General features: G+C 39.2%; 1 pseudogene; it reads right to left on the bottom strand.

Moving 5' to 3' along the window:
* Positions 1-11,148: 11,148 nt before the first annotated feature.
* Positions 11,149-26,380, bottom strand: part of LOC129499978 (60S ribosomal protein L4-like) — a 32,040-nt pseudogene continuing 16,808 nt past the window's right edge.

Genomic DNA, 26,380 nt, shown 5'->3' with positions numbered 1-26,380 from the left:
ACCAGAGAATCCTGGAAACCGCGAAGCCAATCCCACAGCCCATCCCGTTTGGGCAGGGAAACAAGCTAGCAGTCCCATCCAATCAACCAGAAGCACACTTCTAGGTCTGCATCCTTAGAGCTCATATAGTTGCTCCCCCTTAAAAGAGACCATAAAAGCAAGGCCCACTTGCCCAGAGACAGTTACTGAAAACCCAAATTGAGCTAACTGGTGAAAAACTGTCTCTACCAAAGCAAACCTGTAAAGTCTGAAAGAGAAGCCATGTTATTCACATGCACAAATACTAGCATAAGAAATTAAGGATCACAAAAATTCAGGTAAATATGACACTATCAAAAGAAACTAATAAAGCTGCAGTAACTGATTCTAAAGAAATGGAGACCTATGAACTGTCACAAAGAATTCAGAATGATCCTCTTAAGGAAGTTAGTGAACTACAAGAAAACAGACAACAATGAAATTAGAGGGAAAGAAATTCATGAACAAAATGGGAAGTTTGACAAGAAAATAGTAGCCATTAAAAAAAGAAAAAAAAAGAAAAAAAAACAAAACAGAAATCCTGGAGTTGACAAACACAATAACTGAACCGAAAAAGTCTTTGCAGAGTTTCAAAAATAGACTCAACCATGTGGAAGAAAGACTCAGTAACCTGAGGCATAAGACATTAGAAATTAACCAGTAAGAGGAGCAAAAAGAAAGAATGAAAAAAGGTGAAGAAAGTGTATGGAATTATGAAGCACAATGAAAAAAATTCTTATTATGGGTATTTCATTTAAATTTCATTTAAAAAGGTGAAAGAGACATATATTTATATTTATATGTTTTATTTATTTATATATTTAAAGGAATAATGGCTGAAAACTTCTCAAACCCATAGAAACAGAGAGTAGAATGGCAATTGCTAGGGTCTGAGGGTTGGGAGTAATGGAGACATGTTGGTCAAAAAGTACAAACTTCCAGCTATACGACAAATAGTTTTTGGGGATCAAATAAATAGAATGGTGACTAAAGCCAACAGTACTATATTGTGTACTTGAAAGTTGCTGAGAGAACAGCTCTTAAATGTACGCACCATAAATACCTATAAAATAAGGATAATTGTATGAAATATTGAATATGTTAATTAATCTTATTGTGGTAATCATTTTGCGATACATATGTCTATTAAATCATATTATACACAATATAATAGGTCAATTATATCTCAATAAAGCTTGGGGGCAAGAGACCCCCCACAATTGAAAGGGAAAATTCAACTGCCATGAGGGGAAGAGATAGGAATGGTAAGAAAACTCCCTATTCCACCTCCCAAAACTCAGGCTTTTGTTTTTTTAATACATTAGGAAATTAAATTTTAAAGAATTTGTCTTGTCCATCCATAGCTTGGACAAGATGATCTAGCTAAAATTGGACCAGTAAAACTGAATTTTGGGATGTGTGACTGGAAGAAATACTTCTTAATCTTAATTGCCCCAATGATTTTTGTATTGATGTCATGTGACCAGATAGGCAGGCGATGCAATGTTCTCAAAGTGAGCTACAAATCTAACAGATGAAGCAAAAATTGTAGGAAAACCAATGTAAAAGTGTTTCAATGATTTTTTAAAAAAATTAGCATTTAATGCACATGCTACAGGTGCATTTTTTTAAAAGGCAAGTCTATTTTAGAAGTACCCTTAACAGATGATTTTCAGTATCATTCTAAGATGATATTAAGGATCAATCAACACATCAGTTCCAGGAAAGGCCAGTTATCAGATGGTGATTAAGAGGCCATGATTAATTTATTCATTCATCCCAAGCTGGGTACCAGGAAGAGAACGGTAAACATGAAAATCATGTACTATCCTCCCTACAGACGCATTCACATGGTGACGAGCAATTTTCTAAAATGGAATATAATACTACCTTAACAGAGTTCTTCTCCCAACTGTACTCACCTTACCCGCCCCCCCCCAAAAAAAAACCACATGAATCATATTTTACCTTGCTTTTGAAGAAGAGACAGCAGGCATAAATTAAGAATCAGGATTACTAAATCTTCTAAGACCAAAAAAAAAGCACGATTACCTGTAGAAAGCATTACTGTTACAAAAATTGATTCTTTGGGTTACCAACTTGGTGGTTAAGGTTTTTCTAAAAGTTAAAATGTTCTAAAATATGTATGATTTGTATACATGGCAATGAAACATTTGAGATTATTTTCTTCTGTCACAGGGAATATTTTAGTGGGGTATCAAGGGTCCTGGCACGGGGGTCTCCTTCAGACATGCCCCTCTAATCATTCTGCTGGATTTTTACCTAAAAATAGGTAGGCGAGCAGAAGGAAATGAGCCACAGTGTTCAGATGCTGCCACCATGTGGCAAAAGGTAAGAGGCGTTGGATCCCAGTTGAAAGGCAGAAAGGAGAAACAACTTCATTGAGTTTTGAGGAAGCCCCCCCAACCTCCCTCCCCCTCTTCTCATCCCCTGCAAACCATCCAATGGTTACATAACTACTAACATTTTAGGTTTACTACAACCCAAAGACTATTTAAACAAATAATAATGATTTTTACAGCAAAGATCTTTCTATTAATAGTTTTTAACATAGTTTTCTGATCATGCCATGTGGGGGGATGATGTAAAGAATAATACTGTTTAGAAAGTAGGCAATTAAATTTTCAATAACCTAAACTTGATTGGGTTATTTCCTTAATTATTTATTCATTCATTTAGGCCAGTGATCCCATTTATTTATTTATTTATTTATTTATTTATTTATTTATTTTAGATTTTCTTTATTTATTTCAGAGAAAGAGCATAAGCATGAGCAGAGGGGAAGCAGATTCCCTGCTGAGCAGGAGCTGGATGTGGGGCTGGATCCCAGGACCCTGAGATCATGACCTGAGCCCAAGGCAGATGCCCGGCTGCCAGGGCCACCCAGGTGCCCCTTAATTGGTTGTTGGAAAGAAAACCACATGCCCCGAATGGCATCACTTAGGTTAAGGCCCTAAATCAGTAAGCCAAGCAAGACCTAATCCCCAAACTAGCTGTGCTCTTAACCCCACAGGTATGTGACCTTTAACCAGTCAGCACTGGGAAATTTACTGATCGGCCCCCCCACTCCCTCATCTCTACCTTTAAAGTCTTCCCTGTTCTGTAGCCCCATGGAGTCAGCCTGCTTGCTGGATCCATGCTGCCCGAGGCATCAATCAATATTATGCCAACTAGATCTTTGAAATTCTACTCAGTTATTTTTTTATTTAACAGCTTTGAAGTTTTATATCACTTATTATCTTATTCCCAGTGTTTCACATAATGTCTGGCGCAAACAAAATAGTTGACAATAAACGTTCGCCAAATTAAAAAAATCTGTATCTGCAATAGCAGACCTTTGCCTTTAGGTAAAACTGTGTAGAACTTTAGATCCTTAGAGATCCTTTAGATGCTAGAAATCCTTAGAGACTTCATGTGGAATTTAATGATGTATGCGGGTACACTTACTGAATAACTTTGCACACCCCAACAATTCTCAGCAGTACTATTATAAATTGTTTTCATCTTTGCCATTCTGACAAAATAAAATTTTAATGGTTTTATTTTTTATTTTCCTTTTAGTGAGATTAGCAACATTTGCAAATGATTTTTAGCCAATTCTGTTCTCTTGGATTAATTACCTATTTGATTTCTCAACCTATTTTTCTATTGGGTTATTTCTTTCCCTTAATGATTTATACAATCCACTTGCATACTTTGGAATGGATATTAAATTCTTCTCTGTAACATGGAGCAAATATTTCATGTTTGATTAGATGGACTTAAATAGATACAAATATTATCAGGTTTTTCTGATACAATTGCATCTTCGTGGAGTCTAATATGAGTTGAGAATATAATTTCTCCTTGAATTGAGATGGTCAGAAAATAATAGAAGAATAATCGTTATTTTTAAAATATTTAAAAAACAAATTATAAGAATCAATCCCTTTTATAAAGATAGTGGCTACTATAATTCAATTTCCTTAAACACATATATTTATATGTTCCTAATCCTAAAACTTTGTCAACGTAATGTTACCCAAAGTAATGTTATCTGTTCAGGTGTCTCTAAAAAATATAACTTTATGTCTTGCTTAGACTGTAGTATTGTATTAACATTATTTTAAAACTATGAGAAAATCAGGAAGATAGTACCAACTCAGTCTAACTTCTAAGTATTTACCAAATTTTAGGATCTTACTTGAACTTATCTTACATGTGTAACCCATTAACTAAAACTTCTAAGTTTTATTAAAGTGTTCCCGTTCTGTTAGGAAGTCTTTTTTTCCTGGTATGATATAGACGATCATATAGTAACATTTTAAGCATGGCCACTAACTTGACTCAATTAAAGTCCTTTTTACTAGTAAGATAAACTCTACAAGAAAAAGGTTTTCGTAAAGGATCAATATTTTTTTTAATTTGGGAGTAATAATTTTTTTTAATCCTTCAATTGCTCTTTTCCAAAATGATGTAAGCAATATATTAGCCATTATAAGCCAATCAGCACATAAATTAAAATACAACAAGTAGATCTGTTAGGAATGAGGATTCCTTTTAGGAGACTGTTGGCTCTTTTGAATTCAGAGACATCCCCTCCCCCACATTTAACACAGAATCAAAGGATAAGTTAACAAGATATTACAAAGGTAACATAAAAGAAATGACACAGAGCAACAGACTTTTAGTCAATGTTTTGGCCAATTCCGGTCTGTATGTCATGGGAGATGAGGAGAAGATACAGAGGACAAACAGACTCGGCACAGATTGAGTCAATGATGTATTTCAAATCCTGATGGCAAAACTATTCTCCCCTATGGAAATTTAATACACAAACACCACAAGCCAAGGACGGGAACTCCATCAACAAACTGTAAGGTGGAGACAAAGTGGATTGTGTATCACTCATAGAAGATTGCTGGCTAGGACAAAACCCCAAAACCAGTGAGAGTAATGAATATTGCCTCCGTGCTACTTGCCACTACAGACTCAAGAGACTCTATGATGGACGCCTCAAGCTCTGTGTTGATCTAACCCAGTGGTTCTCAATTAAGGCCAATTTTGCCAAGCAGGGAACATTTGGCAAAGTCATACCTGAAAGTGAGGGTGGGCCTGACATGTAGAGGGCAGAAGCCAGGGATGCAGCTAAGTGTCCCACCGAGCACAGCACCCCACAGTGTGGAAAGTGCCGAAGTTGAGAAACCCTGGCCTAGACGAGGAAAAGCTAGTAAGTTCACTCAATGGTATCTCTTTTTAAAAGAATTTTTAAAAACCTTTTTCTTTTAAAGTTTGTCTTACTAGTAAAAAGTACTTTAATTGAGTCAAGTTAGTGGCCATGCTTAAAATGTTACTATATGATCGTCTATATCACACACCGGCACTGAGGGGGGCAGTTGACGGGATGAGCACTGGGTGTTATTCTATATGTTGACAAATTGAACACCATTAAAAAATAAATTAAAAAAAAAGAATGTCAACAATTCCACCAATAAAATGAACAGTGAGGGGATTTTTTGGTTTTTTGGTTTTATTTTGTTTTGTTTTGGGTTTTTTTGTTTGTTTGTTTTTGCTTGCTCAGGCAAGACAAAGAGCATCCCAGTAAGGAATTCCCTAACGGCCCTCTGAAGGGGAGAAGCAACCCTTACCAGACGGAAACAGAAAGCTTATTGTGATTAGGATCATTAAAGGATCGAAACACGGACCCAGGAAAGGGTAGGTGTTAGTGTGTAGATCTGTACTCGATCAGTTAAAACACATCCTCTTGTTCACTGGTCGTGAAGGAGTTCCCCACTGAGATGATGGACGCTGATCATCTTTGGCTGATGTAGCAATAAAACGATGTATTTGTTTATCAGCTTTAGACTGCTAGGACCCATTGTGGTTGAACATAATATCCAGTTGTTGTTTTTTTAAAATACACTTTCTGTTTTAGAAAAATTTTAGATTTACAGACAAGCAAAGGCGTATACATCGAGCTCTTGTTAATATTTTGTTACTATGACACCTATGTCACAATAATGAGCCCCCACTGTTACGTCATTATTAACTAAAGTCCATATTTTATTTGGATGTCTTAGTGTTCATCTTGTGCTCTTTTTTCTGTTCCAGGGTCCCACTTAGAACTACACTTACTTGGCTTGTCTGGCTTCGATGTTCTTCACTGTAATAGTTTCTTAGTCTTTTGCTGCTTTTAACGACTGCAGCAGTGTTGAGGAACACTGGTCAGATACTTTGCAGAATGTCTTTCTATTGAGATTTTATGATATTTCCCTCATAGCTGGACTGAGATTATGGGTTTAGGGGAAGAAGACATAGGTAGAGTACCAATCCCATGACATCCTGTCAAGTGTACACAGCATCACTCTTGTTAACTTTGACTGGCTGGCCGAGGTCCTATTTCTGAGGTTTCTCCATTGTAAAGTTACTCCTTTTATCCCTTTCTATCTGTATTGTTCTTTTTTTTTTTTTTTTTTGTATTGTTCTCTTTGAAAGGAGTCACCATGCACAGCCCACACTCATGGTGGGGGGAGTTATTTATCCAGTCCTTGTTTATATCAGGATGGACTCATTAATATTTGTCTCATAATTTGGATTTAATACAATACTATGCTATTTTTTTTGCTCAAATTGTTCCAGCTTTAACTCTCAGGAGCTTTTCCAATTGGCTCCTATGCCTCTTTGATGTATCTACATCATTGTATTTCACATGTTATGCAGGATGTTTCTGCTCTTGTTTTTGTTTGTTTTGGTTTATGGGCAGGGGGCTATTGATGATAGGAGCACTTCCTTGATTTCTGGCACCATGTAATACTCTAGGTTTGCCATGGATGTTTCTTTCCCCAGTCTTAGAATCAGCCATTCCCCCCAAGAAGCCTCTGTTCCTTGTACTGAAGAATAGAATGAAAAACCAAGCTGTGGGCATGGGGTGTGCTCTTTACCACCAAGTGGTCCTTGCTTCTAGGCCCTCTCAGCTGACAGATCAGGAACAATATGGATATATACTAACTGAGGCTTCTATAAATATTTCTGTGAACAGTCTTATGTAGCTGTAATACACTAGACAAGAGGTCATCCTGATGTCTCCAACTCTGATCTAGTACAGCATATGCTATTCTAGCCTCTTCCTTGGGTGTCTACAATCTCTCATTACAAAAGTGAGAAACCTAACTCCCACTCTTCATTCATTTACTTAATTATTCAATTCCAGCATACGTACAGTGATTTTTAGAATTGCTAACCCATACCCCTCATGGAAAACGATGTTTCCAGCTATAGTGTTTATGCACTAGCAGAGGCTAAAGATCTCCACTCATTTCCACAGTGACTTAGCTTGGCATCCTTTGTCCTCATATCTGTTAGTGAGAGTATTCAGAATTTTGTAAAGTCACAGTCACATCCTGGTGTCGCTCAAACTTCTAAGCATTTTTTTTTATTTTAGTACATTAAAAATTTATTCTCTGTACTGTAAAGTTTCATCTATCCATCCTCCCCCCTTCCCAAATTTATGGCATTCATTGATCCTGTTTATCATTTCTATAGTTTTGCCTTTTTGAGAATGTCACATAAATGGGAACATACCATCTATAGACTATTCGGACTGGCTTCCTTCAGTTATTAATTATTAATTTAAATTAGTTAGTTTATTATTTATTAATAATAACACATCATCAATAATTACAAAAGTCTTACTGTGATTTTTATTGTGATTGCTTTTAATCCATAATTCAAATTGGGAAGAACTGGCATTTGAGCAATAATGAATCTTCCAATGAATTAACATGGAATTTATTTTGCTTATTATTTTGTTCATTTATTTTGATCATTTTAATTTATTTTGATCATTTTGATTCCTTTCATAATTTTATGTAGTTTTCCACATACACATCCATAAATATTTTGTTAGATTTTTAAACCCAAACATTTCAGGGTTTTGGTGCTATTATATATGATATTTTTTAAATTTCTAATTTCAATTGTTTATTGATAGAATATAGGAAAGCAATTGAGTTAATGCTGACATCATGAAATGAACTGGGAAATGTTCCCTCTGCTACCATTTTTGGGAAGAGATTACGGAGAACAGAGAATCACTGTTATTGCTTTGTTAATGTTTGAATAAAATTTGCCTGTGAAACCATCTGGATCTGGTATTTTCTTTTTCGAAACATTTTAAATTATGAAGTTAATTTCTTTAACAGGTACAGAGATATTAAGGTTATCTTTTTCTGGGACCCCTGGGTGGTGCAGTGGTTTGGCGCCTGCCTTTGGCCCAGGGCGGGAACCTGGAGACCCGGGATCAAATCCCACGTTGGGCTCCCGGTGCATGGAGCCTGCTTCTCCCTCTGCCTGTGTCTCTGCCTCTCTCTCTCTGTGTGTGTGACTATAATAAATAAATAAATAAATAAATAAATAAATAAATAAATAAATAAGTTATTTTTTTCTCCTTGAGTTAGTTTTGGTTGTTTGTGTCTTTCAAGAAGTTGGTCCATTTAATTTAGTTATCAAATGTGAGGGAAGAGTTATTCACACTATCCCCTCTCTGTTCTTTGAATGTCCATGGGATCAGTGGTTGATGATCCCTCTTTCATTTGTGATACGGTAATTCATGTCTTCTCTCTCTCTTTTTTCTTCTTTCTTGTTTTCTTCCTTTTTTGTTGTGGGGATCAGGGTGGAATTCTTGGTTAACCTTGCTAGAGATTTATTCATCTATCATCATTTATTAATCTTTTAAAAATAATTTGTTTATTTTCTGTATTCTTTATTTTCAACCTTTTAAAGTTTTGTTTTTATTTTCATTATTTTTGTACATGGCAAATTTAAAATATAAATTTCAGACAAACTGTTCTCAGGCCACAGTGAAATTAAACTAGAAATAATGCAGAAAGTTGACTGGAAAACCCCCAAACATCTGGAGATTAAACAACACACTTCTAAATAACATGGAGGTCAAGCAAAAAGGATCAAAAAGAAATTAAAATATATTTTGAATAAAGTTAAAATAAAAATACAGCTAATGAAAATTAATAAGATACAGTAAAAATGGCACTTAGAAGGTAATTTCTAGCTTTAAATGTATATATTATAAAAAATGAAATTAGAAAAATTCCAAAATTAATAACCTATGATTAATTCTACTGTAGGAGCCTAGATAAAGATGACAAAATTAAAGACACTAGAAGCAAAGAAATAATGAAAATGAGACTATAAACTTAAATAGCTGAGAATGGGAAAACAATATCAAAAATAATAGCTGATGCTCTGGAAAGATCCCTAAAATCCATAAACCTTTAGCAAGACTGGCCACAACAAAATTAAAGAGTAAACTCCAAACAATATCAATAAGTTTTAAAAAGGTCTTTATGAAATAACTTTCTAAAATGTTATAATTCTAAGTTTTTAATGAAGATGAATTTAAGTGATTCCAAAAATGTTGGCCTGATTTTTGCTTTTGGTTTCTAAATAAATTGGTTTTATTTAAGGTGGCCTGATAGCACCAGATGGGCTGAAACAAGAAGATTTACTGAGTAGTGGCAAAGACGGCTACTCCACTTCTGTATTCCCATCTTCCCAAGACATCTAGGCTCAGCTATTATAACAAGGAATGCTTTTGCTTCTGAAATCCCAATACTAAGCCTCGGCTTCCCACAGCCTTGTTTTATGCTACTCCCCGTCCTCTGATGTACCTCAACTTCTGAACTTCCAATTGACCTACTTGTTCAGTGGTCCACAAGGGCCTGAACAAACAAGAAGAGGGGGAAAAATCAGAAACTGTATTCCACTATTCAAATAGGGTGAGTTCCAGACAGTCAGAAATTCCAGTTCCATTTTGCACACACATAAGACAAACAAACAAACTTTGCCCTGCCTGTGTTTTAACTTCAATCAAATGACACTTTTTCATCTCTGATGCTGTCTGAATATTCAGGAATCAGATAATTTCAAATCTTACTCAGAAATTGTAAAACCTGAACATACCAGAAAGTCCTAGTCATGGTGTTTTTCAATTTCTTTTCTGACTTCCTGGCTTTCCTGACTTTCTGGTAAACTCAGGCCTGTCATTCCCATACAAGATCAAAAAGCTGAAGATTATCCTTTGGTCTAAGCATGCTAGCCATCATCTGGAATTTAATGTTAGGAAGCATAGCCTAGATTGGGTATCATTTATCCTAAGGAAACTTATCATTTCAGTTTGATTAATAAAGTTCTCTTGAAGGAAGTATGGGTCAATATTTTAACTTTTGATCATCAGATAGATAAATTAAATGATCTATAAGTGTGAACTTGAATATAAGGCAGTGGAACTTACCCAATTGGAGCAGAAGAAAGAAAAAAAAGGAATGAAAAACGGTAAAAATATCTTAAGCAGCTTATGCAACAACATCAAGTAGACTAACATTTGCATTATGGCTCCTAGAAGGAAAAGAAAGAGAAATGGACAAAAAACCTATTTGAAGAAACCATGGCTGAAACTTCCCTAAGGGAAAGAAGAGACATCCAGATCCAGGAATCCCAGAGAGTTTCAAATAAGAGGAAACTAAAGAGATCTACACCAAGATACATTATAATTAAAATGTCAAAATTTAAAGACAAGAAAAGAATCTTAAAAGCAGCAAGACCAAAATAAACTTTAAAAAAATATATTATAGTTATTCATTTGAGGGAGAAAGAGAGCACACAAGTTGGCCAAGGGACAGAGGAAGAGGGAGAGGGAGAAACAGACTCCACCCTGAGCAGGAAGCCTGATGCAGGGCTGGATCCCAGGACTCTGAGATCATGACCAGAGCCAAAGGCAGATGCTTCACCCCCAGCCCTCAAAAGCAACTTTTTTTATTGAAGCGTAGTTGACACACAATGTTACATTAGTTTCAGACATACAACATAGTGATTATGCTAGTGAAAAACAAGAGAACCCCCCATAAGAGTAACAGCAGATTTTGCAGCAGAAACTTTGTAGGCCATAAGAAAGTGGAATTGCATATTTAAAATACTGAAAGAAAAAAAATCCAGCTAAGAATACCCTACCTGCCAAAGCTCTCATTCAGATTTTTTTTGTCTTTGATCAAGTCTTTATTTAAAAGTAGCTGTTCAAAATGATTTGACTTTTATGGAATAAACAAATATCAGTTTTTAGGCAGCAGGCTTCTTCTCTTCCATGGTGGGGTTCTTTTCTGCAGGTTTTTTGTCAGCTGCTGGTTTCTTGGTAGCTGCAGCTTTTTTTCCTACCAAAGGTTTCTTCGGCTTTTTCACACTAACAGCCTTCTTTCCTTTCTTCCCTACCATGGGCTTCTTGCCTGGAACCCCCTTCTCATCTGATTTGGTTTCTAAGGTTGCTGCCACCTTATCCATCCGGAGTTTGTGATTCTTGGCCTGGCAAAGAATGGTGTTCCGGTTCATGGTCCTTGCATATGGGTTTAGCTTCAACATGATTCTTCAGTTCTTCAGTGGATTCTTCTTCAGGACTCTACGATGAATCTTCTTGCATGGTGCTTGGAGGTTCTCTTTGGATCTCTGGGCTTCTCAAGATTCTGCTAAGGTCTGTAGTAAGCATCTTATGCATGGGAAGTTGTAGTTACTCTTGAGGGAGGCAGCCTCATGCCAAATGCCATACAGCTCATCTAACTTGCAGAAAGCACTTTCAGTCCAAATGCAGAAACGTCCCACAAGCCCACCAGGAGCAAGTTTCAGAATGTTCAGTTTACTTACATTAAGTAAAGTAATTCCAGGGATGTTTCTGAAGGCCTTGATGATACCATTGTCTTCACTATAGATGATGCAAGGTCCCCTGCCCTGGATATGACAATGGTTTCTCATTTTGCCCTTGCCTGCTCTCATTCGCTGAGAGGCATAGACCTTTTTGATATCATTCTAGGCTTTAAGTTTCTTAAGAAGCAAAACAGCCTCCTGGGTCTTCTTGTAGCCTTCAACTTTATCTTCAACCACCAAAGGAAGCTCAGGAACTTCCTCAATACGATGACCTTTAGACAGGACCAGTGCTGGTAAGGCTGAAGCAGCCAGGGCAGAGCAGATGGCAAATCGTTTTTGTGTTGTGTTCACTCTGCGGTGCCAACAGCACCAGGTTTTGGTTGATGCAAACATGCGGCCTCCATGACACATATTTCCAAAACCACCCTGGCCAGAACAGTGAGTCCCACTGCCTCGAACTCTGGGAATTCGAGCCACGGCTCTGCCAGTACCAAGACTCAGCACTGGTTTGATGACCTGCTACTTCAATGATAGCATATGGCTGGCTGTTGTTCTTGCGCAAGTTGGTGTGAACAAAGTTCACGATATCAGGTCGAATGGGAGCCTTAAACAAAGCAGGCAAAGTAATATTTTTGCCAGATGATTCCTCCTTTTCAGAGTACACAGATATCAATGGGTGAGCATACACAAGGAGAGGGTCACACTCCTCTCATTCAGAATTGAAGTAGACAGAAAGAGTTTTCTAGACCAGCAACCACTGAAGGAGTTCATCACCACTAAACCAACCTTATAAGAAATATTAAAAGGGCTTTTTTTTTTAAGTTGAAAGGAAAGGGTGCTAATTAGTAATGAGAAAATATATTAAAGAATAAATCTCAATACAAAGGTAAATATATGATGAAAGTAGTAGATTAATCACTTTTAAAGCTGCCATGAACGCTGAGGGACAAAAGTAGCAAAAATATCTATGATAACAATAGTAATTAGCAAAGATACACAAAATAAAAAATGCAAAATGTGACATCAAAAACATAAAGCATGGAGGGAGAGTAAAAAAGTTGAGCATTGGAATGAGATTGAACTTGAGTTTCAATCAACTTAAAATAGACTGTTCTAGATATAAGTTGTTATATGTAAGCCTCATGGTAGCCACGAAACAAAAACCTAGATACCAAAAGATAAAGAATAAGGAATCAAAGCATCATTAATCATCAGGAAAATGCAAATAGAGACAAGAGATCATCCCACATCTGTGAGAATGGCCATGCTCAAAAAGACAAAAAATAACAAATGTTAACAAAGATGTGGGGAAAAAGGAATCTTCATGCACTATTGGTAGGAATATGAATTGGTGCAGCCTCTTTAGAAAATTGTGTGGAATTGCTTTTAAAAATTAAACACAGAACCACCATATAACTCAACATTTCTACTTGTGGGCATTTATTTGAGGAAAATGAAAACATTAGCTTAAAAAGATATACGTACCCCATGTTCACTACAACAGTATTTATAATAGCAAAGGTATAAAAATAACCTATTTTTCCATCAATGAGTGAGTGGATAAACAAATTGTATCACAACAGAAACACACTAGAACATTCACCCATAAAAAAAAGAATGAATTCTTGTCATTTGGAACAACATGGTTGGACCTCAAAAGATTATGCTAAGTGGAGTACATCAGTAAAAGAAATGCAAATACTGTATGATGTCTCTTATATGTAGAATCTAAAACAAACAAAAAAGAACAATGTCACAGATACAAATAATGGATGGTCCTTGCCAGAGGCAGGGGTTTCAAGAGTGGGGGGTGGATGGAAGAAACAACTGAAGGGGTTATTAAATGTTAAAAAATAAAAAAATAAAGTGGACTAGAGAAGAAAAATAAAACACATACTTGGGCTAGGATTTAATTTCCTATCAATATTGAATTAACTATTACCCATTCTGCCTTTTTCCCTCTCCCAGTAGCTAATGGACCATGATCATAAGCCATAAATTATAGGGAAGGCACTTTGAGATGAGCAAGGGTTTTACATTTTAGAACAGGAAGTGACATGAAATATCATATAACCCAGAACACATTTTATGAAACCAAAGTACAGTCCAGAGATGTGATTTGCCCCAAATCACATGTTGGGTTAGAAATGGAATTAGTAGAAAGTTTAGACATAAACAGCAGAGGGCCTAGGGGTGTGAGATGGGGCCAGCCTTGGTGGAGGACCACACCTACTGGTCAGAAGCCCACCTCAGCATTTGCCTAGGCTATGGTCACCAACATCCTGATAACCAGGATGTAGGAACCATAGGGACTTCCTAGACGGATATGCATGGAAAGAACCTTCTGGTGTCCTGAGGTGACCTCTTGACATTAACACATAATTGCCATACCATTTGCCCTCCTCCCCTGGGCTTTTCCAGAGGATCATGGAAAAATGTCAGGCCAGCATGTGGGCCCTGGAAAAAGGAATCCTCTGTCAATCATAAAAGGAAGGAACCTGAGAAACCTCCCCCCGCCTCCCATCAAGGGTCTATATAGGCCTGGAAAACAAAAGCAGACAGTGTGGTTACCACCTGCAGGGCTGCCCGCTATCCGTTTCTGAGAGTCTACTTCCACTTCAGTCCATAAAGCCTCTTTGCTGCTTCAGTGTCACCATTTGTCAACTGAATTCTGTCCTTCAAGAAGACAAGAGATAAGGACTCAGCTCAACCCTGTAAGAGAACCATGCATTAAATGCAGGTATGATAGTTTGTACCCCTAGCACACTTGCTTGCAAGACACATGTCCCACTTAAAAGCTGTAGTACATCTGTTGGAAAATCAGGCATCGATATGCACAAACCTACAGTGGCTCCCCTGGAAAATACTTGTTATTCAGAGAGACTCATAAGAGAGGACTTTCCCCCTCCAATGACTATGCAGGGTGCTGGGGTGGCTCGGTCTATTAAGCATCTACCTTCCCTTAGGTCATGATCTGAGCCCCACATCGGGCTCCCTGCTCAATAGGGAGTTTGCTTCTCCCTCTCCCTCTGCTGCCCCCCTTGCTTAGAAAAAAAGGAAGAAAGAGAAAAGAAGAAAGAAAGAAGAAAGAAAGAAAGAAAGAAAGAAAGAAAGAAAGAAAGAAAGAAGAAAGAAAGAAAGAAGAAAGAAAGAAAGAAAGAAAGAAGAAGAAAAAAGAAAGAAAGAAAGAAGAAAGAAGAAAGAAAGGAAAGAAAGAAAGAAAGAAAATCTTTAAAATAGAATAAAATTCACTGTTGCTTCCTAGGAAGGTTCTGTGCCAACAAAAAAGGGAACATAATTCATAGACTAATTCAAATAAAAAGCATTCTTTCAACACATGTGCTTAGTGTTTGCTTTTTTTGGAAAGAGACAACCAATTTATATTCATATTTTCACTTTGGAATCACAGCTCTTAATTAAATGTTAGTTAAGTTGAGCAGAATAGCCTTTTTTTTAAAAAAAGATTTTATGTATTTATTTGGGAGGGAGAGAGAGAGAGTGAGAGAGAGAGAGAGAGAGTGTTGTGTGTGTGTGTGTGTGCAAACAAGCAGGAGAGGAGGCAAAGGGAGAGGGAGAAGGAGAAGCAGACACCCCACTGAGCAGCCTGATGTGGGCTCGACCCCAGGACCCCAGGATCATGGCCTGAGCTAAACGCAGACGCTTCACCTACTGAACCACCCAGGAGCCCCCAGAATAAAAATTTTAAAGCAAGCTATCATCGCTGATGTGCAGCAGGAGCTGAGTTTTAATGTATTATTTCCATCTGTCCTTATTACTTAGAGAAGTTTCACTTAAGTTTTGACACTTGAGATCCGAACATGCTAGATTTTATTTTTTAAAAGAACCACAAGCCCTTTCAAGCTAGTTGGCTGAGCTGATTGGTTTATGTAATTTCCATTCATAATCGAAAGAAATATTTTGTGACAGTTTAAGAGAAAATCAGGAAAGAGTGACTTCAAGCAATTTCTGCAAGACATGATACTGATGAATTAACTTGGTAAATGGCAAACCAACCAGCAGTTCACCAGCCCATGTGGAGAGTAAATGGAGAGTTTTCAGAAAGATCTGAAAAGATGGTTGAGCTCCAAGGTGCAAGGAGTGCCGGTCATCGTAACCTGAAGCAAGACCTGTGATGAGTGGGGAGGGGAAAGGGAGTTCTCAACCTTGCCCTGCTGTGGCCTTCAGAAATGCATGGAAGCTGGTCATCAGGGTGTCACTCCTCTCTTGCACTTGGCCCAGATGGTACACTGGAAAGTGATCCCAACAGCAAATATTATACTTTATTGAAAAACAGAGTAAACCCAAATCTAGCTAATCACATTAAAATCACAAAGAATAAGTAGGATGAGACTGCACCATTGCCTACTGTTCAGCATTGTTTAGAAAGCTTTAACCAAGAAAGGATGGAAGGAAGGAAAGATGGAAGGAAGAGAAAGAAAAGAAGGGGGGAGAAAGGAAAGAAGGAATATGAAAGAAAGAAAGAAAGAAAGAAAGAAAGAAAGAAAGAGAGGGAAGGAGTAAAGGAGGGCTAAAAAGAGGAATAACCAATTGGGTATATGTAGAAAAAAGGAGAGTCAAATTTATTGTACACAAGCAATAAAATAATTGACCTCGAAAACCCAAGAATATCGAATAAAGAACTGTCAGTGCAAATGAGAGTTTAGAATGGCAACAAGTTCTTGGAATAAAAATAGAAAAGTCAAGTCTTTCCTATATCTGAGAAAAATAAGACAAATAAAATATAAAACCAAAGAAAGGAAATAGAAAAGAAAATTAACAAGACACTGGTAATGATTAAAGAATAAATAGATAAATGGAACAGAAAAAAAAGACCAGAAATTGACCCAAATATTTGAAACAATTTGGCATATAGTTAAAAACAACAACAACAGCAACAACAACTTTCAAACCAGTTTGGCTTTTTGAATAATCAATATATTTACTTTAAGTCTAGTAACTAAAAGTCAGAGTATAGATCAGTACCTCAGAAAAATAAATGCTACATCAAGGGCAAAAAAAGAAAAAAAGAGTTCTTTAAAGAGTTAATAAAAATATGTAATTGCAGAAATACTGGGGTAAATTATTGGTGAATAACCCCAGATTACCAGAAGTCTATCAAATTATGTCACCAAGAGCAGAACCTAGTAATGGACGTATATTTTTGCCATAAAAAGTTGTTAAACACGGAAGATAAATTAGAAAAATGGGACATGGAAACCCACTGAACTCCCGAATTTATTGGATGCCCTTCAAATTGAGACCCTTCTCACTCCAAGGACATGATGACTTCGGTGCTCTGCTGGCGACTGAGCAGATCCGGCCGTTCTCGAAGTCCCACTGCCAGTCTCCCCTCACACCTTTCTGGGCTTTCACGCAAATAGGGTCCTGCTATCGTCTGCCCTGAAACACCTGGCCGTGGCCGTGAGGCTCCTGAGCCTCTAGGATGAGAGGACCCGTGAGCCCTGCTCCGTCAGGCCACATCGGTGAACAGCGGTGCTCAGTGTCCTCACCAGGGCAGGCTGCCTGCTGGGCTTGGGAGGTGGCCCGAGTCCCCCATCCTGCTTGGCCACCGAGGGGGGGATCTGCCAAATGCTCCTCTCCAGGATCCCCAACTTGATAAATGCTAATTCCCGGGGAATCCCAGGAGATCTCTGTGTTGCCTCCAAATTTCTCTACAAGGAAAGAAGGAGAGAAAGGGGGGAACTGTTGCAAGAGCTTCTGCTTTCTACCCTGCTTCTGGAACATTTTAAAAATTATGGTCAACATGAGGCATTTTAAAAAGACTTACTTGGAAGCCAGATGGTTTCAATGATGTTCCAGATAGACTAATAAAATATGTCACCCCCGGATTTAGCCTAAAGAAATATGTTGATGGCTACAGGTGTATTTAGTTTTGAGGTTCCATTACAACAACAACGTTTGGGGCACCTGGGAGACTCAGGGGTTGAGCATCTGCCCTTGGCTCAGGGTGTGACCCCGGGGTCCGGGGATCGAGTCCCACATAGGCCTCCCTGCATGGAGCCTGCTTCTCCCTCTGCCTGTGTCTCTGCCTCTCTCTCTCTCTCTCATGAATAAATAAAATCTTTTAAAAAACCATTAAAAAATAAAAACAACCATAACAATAGCAACTTTTAGGGGCACCTGGGGCTCAGTCAGTTAAGTGTCTGACTCTTGGTCTCAGGTCAGGTCTTAACCTCAGGGATGTAAGTTCAAGCCTCACATTGGGCTCCTCATTGGGCATGGAGCCTACTAAAAATAAGCAAAATAAAATAAAAAAAAGTCTCGCTTCCACACAAATGTGATAATCACTCAAAGTGTGTTTAATTTTAAATCTTCCTACTCCATCGATTGCACCCATTAGCACTTAGTTTCCCGGTGCCACTAAAAACTGCTCCCATGCTGGTGGTTGATACAGGAATTGAAAATTAAACTCATTAACTAGCTGGAGTGGAAGCTCTTTTTTTTAAATTAAAAAAAAAAAAACCTGGGGAAAGGGCATAATAACATTTCCACATATGATCAAGTCTTGTCACCTCAAGGTGAGAAAACAACGTGTTTGAGTCACCAACTTTCTTATGACTTTTCCCCTTGGGGAGCATATCAAGATTTGAACGGCCTTGCCAAAACTGGGGAGTCGTGCACATTAGCTTGGTTCCCATCTGAGGGAGCAAGGCCTGGTGCGCTCTCTCAAGATCCGTAGAGTCTCTTGTCCGACATCTAGTGCTCCGGGAGCACAGCCAGTGATCACGTGCACTATGAAGCATCATTTCTGCAACAGAAGCACAAGACTGGACTAAAAAACATCAAACGGTGAACTAAATGTTATCTTCAAAATATTCAGTCACATGCTTAATAGGTTTGCATCAGCCTGTCAGGTGTCCCTTCCCTTAAAATTGTGCTGTAATAGGTAGAAATAAAAAATGCCAGAACTCTATTATTGAAAAATGCATTTATAAAAGAGACCCGCGTGGCTACGACTGTATCAAAATTGGTGGTGGGACCAGGGTGGACAGGTGGATCCTCGAGCAGGCGGCCTGGCGGGCCCTGCACCCCATGGTCTCTCTCGCACCCTCCTGCCAACTGCACAGCAGCCCCAGCGCCAGCTGTGGGGTAGGTGGGCGCGTCCTCAGGAAGGGCCCCTGCGCGGGTCTACTCCTTCCTTCATCCTTAGGAGCAACTATTCATTTCCCAGAAACAAGGCTCGCACACCAACCTGACCGCATAGACCTTGACATCCGGCTCACCTGATACTGCGGCTGCCAGCAGATGCCTATTTGCTCATGAGAAAACTTATCCCAGTTTTTTGAAAATATCAAAATCATTATCAGCACCAGCACCAGAAAGCTGGTTTCTTGAATACTGCTTGAAAAAACCCTTTAAATATATACTGTTGTCAGGGTGTCTCAGGCGTTCAGTGGGTTGGGTGGCCGAGTCTTGGTGTGGGCTCAGGTCACAGTCTCACGGGTGGTGGGATCAAGCCCCACGTGGGGCTCCGCACTCAGCCGGGGTGGCTGCTTGGGATTTTCTCCCTCTGCTCCTCCCCCCAATCTTGTTCTCTCTCTCTCTCTCTCTCAAATTAATGATTAAATCATAAATAAATAAATACATGTATGCTCTTCTCTTACTGGGCCCATAAAATATGTAAATATTTGACTGTAAATATATCTCCAATTTATGATCCCATTACGCAAAATAAAACTCCTCAGTGATGAGCGTGAAACATGACGAGTGAAGAAATGTCCTGGATTACCACTAGATGGTACTGTGAAACTGAGGAAAGGCAGTCGGCTCCCCTGGATTTTGCTGCTGTTCCAGGCTCTTTCCATATGGCTTCTTTCAATGATTGCAAGTCCAATGATAATATTTATTTAATGACTTCTCCAGAAACTGATCAAATAGTATTGTACTAGCCAAGTGCCCTTAGATGAGTCAGTTGTCCCCCTTGTGCCTCATCTATGTTTGCCCATCTATGAAATGACCAGAAGACTTGGCTCTCTTGCAGGACCCTACATCATGACCTCTTGCCCCTGGATGAATATGGCAAGGGTGAGTCTGGAACCTAAAGAGCAACTCAGAATCCTTTCCTGGGATTTTTTTTTTTTTAAGCTAGAATTGAGAAAAACTAGCTAGTGCTTCCCTGGTGGTGGGAGCACCAAGCAGGGGAACGCAGATGCCAGAGAAGCAGTGCAGGAAGCTGACCTCAAGTACGAAAAACAACAACAACAACAACAACAACCCAAAAAAAATGAAAAGCAGAGAAGCAGAAACAAGAGGCCAAGATTGAGCCCTGGTAGTTAGTGCTCATGTCCCCAGGCCCAGCTGTTCCTGGAGTCAGTGACAGTCCTGCTCTCCCAGAGGTTGATTAGTTATACTTCTTTAACCACATTTGACAACAAAGCGTCACCCTGATAAATACCCCTTTTGGCCACAGATGGTTTGAATTGAGTTGTCACCACTTTGACCACCAGAGCTCTTACTAATCGAGGTGGTGACTTACTCTTCCATTCAAAAGCATAGCCAAGCGGTTTTAGGCCTTACCCTACTATCTGCTCAAGTCTAACTCCCGCAGTAGGTAATGATACCTAAAGGGGGAAGAGACAAAGAAAGAAAAAGGCAAAATAGGGAGAATAAGTTCAAAGCTCGTGATCCATAAGGATTAAATAGAATCTTCAAGGGATGCACCTCCCTGGAAATGGGATGGATGTTACTTCTCCCAGCCATCATTTCAGTCTTGCAAGACTAGATGGCTCAGCCTTTCCAGACATTGTGCTACTGGCTGTGAAGGGCATACGCCTTTATCCCCTTAACTTATAGTGGTCTTAAAAAAAAAAAAAACTTTTAGTGGTCTTGGCTCCTCCCTTATGAACTCATAGATTCGACATATATTTCTGACATCCTCAAAGAAAATAGCCGAAGATGTTAGGGTTTGAGTGCAAAGCAGTTAACCAGCTTGGGTCTTTCTCTCTCATTCTATATCTCGGTGGAAAAACATAGACTCCTGAGAAATCATATGCCAGTGTGGTCCCCAACAAGGGGAACATGGCCGGGATGGCGGGGCCAGAGAGAACCTGGGGACTCATCTCAGTTTTCTGAGTCAGACGGAGCAGGAACATACCCCACATTCACGTGGAGCACTACAGAATCACCTCTCTGCTAGTTAGCAGCCAGGTCACACTAGGGCAGTCTGATATGTGGAGGAGGAATATAAAATGAAAAAGTAAATCTTGGTTTGAAAAAGTCCGTTATGTGTGTGAAATTTTTGTTCTCATTCTTCCCTACAGCTTTGCAATAAAAAAAAAATTTAAAAAAAGTTATAAACCATAGTTCTTCCTCCCGAACACCAGTGTCATCTCTTCCAACTTCTCCCTTGTTGGGAGTGGTACAGTAGTTCTCTAAGGTCATAGTATCTGGGCTATCCATGAGGGCTACTTCCCTCCACCCACTAGAGTTAATTCAGCCAATTCGCTTTAGTCCCATTTGAATCCATTGCTTTTTCTCCATTTCCATAACTCTTCTCCTGAACCAGACTCCAGCGACTTCAGGTTGGATCCCAGCAATCCCTCCTTTACTCTCTGTCTCCTTCAGATTTGTTCTCTCTGACTGTACGTAACCCCTGCTTCCTTCCTCAAGGACCCAGAGCATAACTCTATTGCTTCTCACATCAAACCAAAACTCCGTTTTGGCATTTGAAACCTCCATCAATTCTCTCTTTTTTATTTATGCATTTATTTTTTATTCATTCCATAAATACATAAAACTTTGAGTGCTTACTCTAGTCCTCTGTCCTAGGCCCCCAAAACAGAGCAGTGATAAAAACCCAAAGGTCTACCATCTCGCAGCTCTCATCCTAGAGCAGGGAGGTAGACACAGAACAAATCAATCAGCACAAAAACTGTTTGACAGAAACAAATTCGGGATGCCTGGGTGGCTGAGCAGTTGAGCGTCTGCCTTCGCCTCGGGGCATGATTCTGGAATCCTGGGATCAAGTCTCCCATTGGGCTCCCCACAGGGGAGTGAGAAGCACCCCGCAGTGCTTCTCCCTCTGCCTGTGTCTCTGCCTCTCTCTCTCTCTTTGTCTGTCTCTCATGAATAAATTTTTTAAAAAAGACCTATGAAGAATAAAAACTAAAGCACAATAGAAAAGATAGAAATTGTTGAAAGGGCATATATTTATATAAAGTGTCAAAATGTTGGGACTGTCAGAAGGTGGCATTTGAAAAGACCAGAGGAGATATCGAGATCAAGCCAGCTACTATTCTGGAGAAAAGCTTTCTTTTATTTTTATTTTATTTTATTTTTTAAGATTTTAGGTATCGAAGCGCCTGGTGCTCATTTGGTTAAGGGTCTGACTTTGGCTCAGGCTATGCTCTGGGGGTCCTGGAATCATCAGGCTCCCTGCTCCCTCTTCCTCTGCCCTTCACCCCCACTCGTGCTCTCTGAGTGAGAGTGACAGTGAGTGGGAGGGAGAGGGAGCAAGAGAGGGAATCTGAAGCGGACTTCATGCCCAGTGCAGAGCTCAAGGTGGAGCTGGATCGCTTGACCTGGGCCAAAACCAAAAGCTCAACCACTGAGCCACCCATGCACTACCTGGGGAAGAGCTTTCTTAAACAGAGTGGAAACAGTGCTTCAAAAATAATAAGTCTTGGATGTGTTTGTGGTGTTTCAGGAAGAGTAAGGAGGCCGGTGTAAAGGGAGAGTGGGAAGAGGGCAGGACAGAGAGAGCAGGGGATCCAGATCATGGAGGACTGTCCCTGCCACACACATGCCATGGGTTTTGCTCTGGGGGACTTGGCAAGCCATTTCAAGGGTCGAGCAGAGGAGTGACGTGCTGACTTATAGTGGAAAAGATCACTCTGGTCACCTCGTGAACATTACTCCGATGAGAAAGAACAGAGGTAGAAGCAGGGAGATCCTTTGTGGTAAATGAGGATTTCCCTTTGGGCTGCAGGGGTTAGCAGCAAGCTGTGAGCAATGGGCCTCTTTGGAATTCATGTTGCATTTAGAGCTGACAGGGTTGCCTGCTTGTTTGAGGTGTGTACGTGAGAAGAAAGAGAGGAGTCAAAGATTTTGAGCTAAGTAACTGGAAAGATGGAGTTTCTATTACTGATATTGGAGAACGGCTGAAGATACCAACTCCCCCTTAACAGAAAGATTCTCCATCTTTCACTTTGGCTCCTTCCCTACCTGTCTGTATCTCTTACTTCTTTGTTTTGATCCATCTGCCAGGCCACAGCACGCTCATTCAATGGAGGATATGTATGAAGAATTCGTAATTTGCCAAATCCTGAGCTAGATACTGGAAGGATATAAAAACATGTAAGATTCCTCATGCATTTATAACCATCTATATGAGAAAAAGAATATATATATATTTGTGATAACATAACAATATAATTCAAATATGTAAATGTTTATGATTAAATTACCTTTGTAAGCAAGGATTAGTAAATAGATACAGAGGTACAGCAGGTGTATAACTATGAATGAAACATGGCCCTGGTTCTCAAGACTCTTACAACATATGCTGGAAGTGCAATGGTGCTGCTACCCTTCCACACTTGGGGTATAAGAGATGTTCAGTAAGTGCTAAATGAAAAAAATGAAAAGAATAAAACATCAGGATTAAAGTGGAAAGAGATCATGTCAGCCAGGGGCAGCCAATAGATGGGTCAAGCCTGTAGATCTTTCAGGGCCAGCCTGAGTTTCCCTATCCCATGATACTCTCCCTCACAAAGATCCTTGCCTGTGAGTCCCCTCAGCACCTGCGTAAGGGCAGCACCAGCCTAATTTGCGCTTACTCTTAAGCTTTCTTAGACGTGTACATCACTTATACTCTGCAGTGTAAACTTGAAAGCAGGAGCTTTATCTTCTTTAATTCCTTTGAACTTTAAAAACGCTAAATCAACATCGTGAGAAAGTAATAAAATATGCATGACTATGGGGTGCCAGGGTGGCTCAGTTGGTTGCGACTCTTGATTTTGGTCATGATGTCGGGGTTGTGATATTGAGCCCTGCGTCTGGCTCTGTGCTGGGGGACGAACCTGTTTAATGTTCCTTCTCCCTCTGCCCCCCCCCGCCTGACTCACACCAGCTCATGCTCTCTCTAAAATAAATAAATAAATAAACAAACAAATAAATAAGCAAGCAAGCATTAATATTATAAAATATCTTACATTACTTTATTTTTAATAATAAATTTATTTTTTATTGGTGTTCAATTTACCAACATACAGAATAACACCCAGTGCTCATCCCGTCAAGTGCCCCCCTCAGTGCCCATCACCCATTCACCCCCACCCCCCACCCTCCTCCCCTTCCATCACCCCTAGTTGGTTTCCCAGAGTTAGGAGTCTTTATGTTCTGTCTCCCTTTCTGATATTTCCCATACATTTCTTCTCCCTTCCCTTATATTCCCTTTTACTATTATTTATATTTCCCAAATGAATGAGAACATACACTGTTTGTCCTTCTCCGATTGACTTACTTCACTCAGCATAATACCCTCCAGTTCCATCCACGTGGAAGCGAATGGTGGGTATTTGTCGTTTCTAATGGCTGAGTATTCCATTGTATACATAGACCACATCTTCTTTATCCATTCATCTTTCGATGGACACCGAGGCTCCTTCCACAGTGTGGCTATTGTGGACATTGCTGCTAGAAACATCGGGGTGCAGGTGTCCCAGCGTTTCATTGCATCTGGATCTTTGGGGTAAATCCCTAACAGTGCAATTGCTGGGTCGTAGGGCAGGTCTATTTTTAACTCTTTGAGGAACCTCCACACAGTTTTCCAGAGTGGCTGCACCAGTTCACATTCCCACCAACAGTGTAAGAGGGTTCCCTTTTCTCCACTTCCTCTCCAACATTTTCTTACATTACTTTAAAATGTTTTTGGAAAAGGAGTCTGTGAGGGTAAGAGGGTCCTCCCAAAAGCACAAAAAACTTCATCCTTTTGTAGTGTGTGTGTATATAGTGTGTGTGTGATCTATATATGTGGTGTGTGTATATATAATATGTATAAAGCTGCATGCTTGTGTGTGTATATATGTGTGTAAATGTATATGTGCGTGTGTATCTGTGTGTGTGCATATACATACATATATCTCTCAGCCCAAGATAGGAATCCACTAAACATTCAAGAGACTTAGTCAAATACTTGTTCTTGAATTTTAGTTCTTAGGTATTAAATCAAGCAGTTGTAGTATTTGTATATATTTTGTACAATTTCTATGAGTTATAGGATGCATGGGGCTTTGGGGACTTTGGGGGGTGTCAACATATTTCACATTTTACTGAGCATACTTACATACACAAAATATTTGTTAATGGATTTTACAATACATAGTCTTATCACCTAGTTTACAATGAAATATGTTGTGAATATTTTCTCTTCTATGGCAGCTAAAATAATTGCATTATATGGAGAAAACATAATTTATCATGCACCTTGTCGGGGAAATTAAGAATTTTTTTTCCAATGAGACTTCATTCTCTTTATAGTGCCTTGAATAAAGAGGTGTGCTAGTCTAAAAAATTCCTTGTAAATGATAGAAACTTGTCCTTCAACTTAGCTTTTGAACTTGCATCTCTGTGCCTATCTAATCATCAACCAAGTAATCCATTTTATTTTTTCCAAGCTCTCTCTCCCATCTGCTTCCTCTTTTCTAATGGGTTGTTTCCCAGGTAGTCACTCACGCTTCCATTACTCCACCATACTGTCCCTCACCTCCAATATCTGCCTCCTCCCTTCTCATTTGCTCCCCTTACAGATGTTTCCTTTCCTTTCTTTTGAAGACACTGTCTTAACTGATTTTGTTCAAGTCTACTCAATGCTGTATCACCAGTTCCACATTAGCAATAGCCTTTAATAATCTGAAGATAATAATCTGAAGAACGCCTGGGTGGCTCAGGGGTTGGGCATCTCCCTTCAGCTCAGGTCGTGACCCCGGGGTCCTGGGATCAAGCCCCACATTAGGCTCCCTCCATGGAGCCTGTTTCTCCCTCTGCCTGTGTCTCTGCCTCTCTCTGAGTCTCTCATGAACAAATAAATAAAATCTTTTTCAAAAATGAAGATGGATTTCAATTGTTTAAAGGAAAATATTAATAATTAGCCCTTGTAAATACTCCTTTTATCAAGCACAGATTGTGTTTTGTTTCTTGGAAATATTTCTGACTTAAACCATTATCACTTTGTGATAAGGATCTTAAAAATAGCAACATATGGAAACTCTATCAAGTTTGAGGCATTCTGCAAAGGTAGCATATTTTTATAAACCACTAAAACCTACTGTTACGCTTGTTTTCTTCTCCTGGCAAGATGTTCTTGTTCTAAATGGAGCATTTCATTTAAAATGGTTGCCACCAGTTTATGATTTGCTCATTTTGTTCTCCAGACTTCAGAAGTATACGTTAATGTGGTGCTCGTGTGCGTGTGTGTGTGTCTGTGTGTGTGTGTATTTAGATGAAATATTCTTAGGTTGCCTCAGACCATCAATGACATTCATAGTATGAAATTTTTGCCTTTTAAAGATGCTGAGATTGACAAGTCATCAAGAAATCATTGCACAATGCTGATGTTTTCACTTTGAGTGAATGTTGCCTTTAGTTGAATAAGCAAGATTTGAGATTATCATAATAATGTAAATTGACATACAAT

This window comes from Nyctereutes procyonoides, unplaced genomic scaffold, assembly GCF_905146905.1.
Source record: "Nyctereutes procyonoides isolate TBG_1078 unplaced genomic scaffold, NYPRO_anot_genome, whole genome shotgun sequence".
Classification (NCBI taxonomy): Eukaryota; Metazoa; Chordata; class Mammalia; order Carnivora; family Canidae; genus Nyctereutes; species Nyctereutes procyonoides.
The sequence above is the reverse complement of the archived record's forward strand: the minus strand, read 5'-3'. Positions and strand labels throughout refer to the sequence as shown.